Source organism: Fulmarus glacialis, unplaced genomic scaffold (assembly GCF_000690835.1).
Source record: "Fulmarus glacialis isolate BGI_N327 unplaced genomic scaffold, ASM69083v1 scaffold20372, whole genome shotgun sequence".
In the NCBI taxonomy this organism is placed as follows: Eukaryota; Metazoa; Chordata; class Aves; order Procellariiformes; family Procellariidae; genus Fulmarus; species Fulmarus glacialis.
In genome coordinates, this window is record NW_009197478.1 from 277 (window position 1) to 635 (window position 359).

Below are 359 nucleotides of genomic sequence, written 5' to 3' on the forward strand. Positions count from 1 at the left end.
CTCACTCACCCCTGCACGGCTCCAGGATCCCGAAACGCTCCCTCCCTCGCCCGCCTGGCCCAGATCCCAGTGGAGCCGCGGCCCCGCGTCCTTCGTGGCGCTGAGCCGTGCCAGCGCCGCGGGCCGGTCCTTGCCCTTTCCAGCCAGACTGAAGGAGGGCAGACGCGTGGGCAGCTCCCATCGCTCTCCCAGTGCTCCGGCTGCTCTTTGCTTTCAGCATCTCTCAGCCCAGATGCGCACCCGGTCCCCGGAAGGGCACGGTGGGACCCCAGGAGCTGGGTAACCCCAGCACGGGGGCGATGGCAGGACCCCGCACGGAGCCAAGGGGATGAGATGATCCGCTGCTTGGCCCTGGGCGC